General features: G+C 45.0%; 1 non-coding gene across 1 annotated transcript; it reads right to left on the bottom strand.

Moving 5' to 3' along the window:
* Window positions 1-315: 315 nt before the first annotated feature.
* Window positions 316-422, bottom strand: LOC141669266 (small nucleolar RNA R71). Its single transcript, XR_012553554.1, has one exon. It is a non-coding gene; the product is annotated as a small nucleolar RNA R71 (small nucleolar RNA).
* Between the last annotated feature and the right edge of the window lie 423 nt (window positions 423-845).

The raw sequence follows: 845 nt of genomic DNA, 5'->3' as shown, positions 1-845 counted from the left end.
AGCATCCTTCATCCGTCTATTCAAGCTACCTTTGAAATCAAGCCGGGCACTATTCAGATGGTGCAGAATTTTGTTTCTTTTGGAGGAGCGGCAACTGAAGACCCCAACATGCACATAAGAAATTTTGTCGAGATCTGCAGCACTTTTAAGTATAATGGCGTGACTGATGAGGCTATCAAGTTGAGGCTTTTCCCATTCTCACTGAGGGATAAGGCTAAAGACTGGTTACATTCTGAACCAGCTGGGTCCATCACTACATGGCAAGATCTTGCGCAAAAGTTTCTGGTGAAGTTTTATCCAATGGCAAAGACTGCTGCTATGAGGAGTGCTCTTACTCAGTTTGCGCAGCAACCTAAAGAATCTATGTGCGAGGCTTGGGAACGCTACAAGGAAATGTTGAGAAAATGTCCACATCATGGAATGCCGGATTGGATGGTAATCACTGGTTTTTATAATGGTTTGGGGGCCCAATCTCGGCCCATGCTCGATGCAGCAGCTAGAGGAGCCTTATGGGCTAAAAGCTATACTGAGGCGTATAATCTTATAGAGACAATGGCTGCAAATGAGCATCAAAACCCAACTCAAAGGATGACATCAGGCAAGGTCGCAGGTATTCTGGAAGTTGATGCAGCCACCGCTATTGCAGCCCAGCTCCAAGCGCTATCAATGAAGGTTGATTCTCTGGCTACGTATGGAGTTAATCAAATAGCTATGGTTTGTGAGCTTTGTGCAGGTTCTCATACTACGGATCAGTGTTCTCTTGTCAACGAATCTGTTCAGTATGTGAATAATTATCAGCGACAACAGCAGCCTGTGCCAGCGACCTATCATCCTAATAACAGAAA

This window comes from Apium graveolens, chromosome 6, assembly GCF_009905375.1.
Source record: "Apium graveolens cultivar Ventura chromosome 6, ASM990537v1, whole genome shotgun sequence".
NCBI classification, from domain to species: domain Eukaryota; kingdom Viridiplantae; phylum Streptophyta; class Magnoliopsida; order Apiales; family Apiaceae; genus Apium; species Apium graveolens.
Note: the sequence above shows the minus strand (reverse complement) of the source record. Positions and strands in the feature narration are given on the sequence as shown.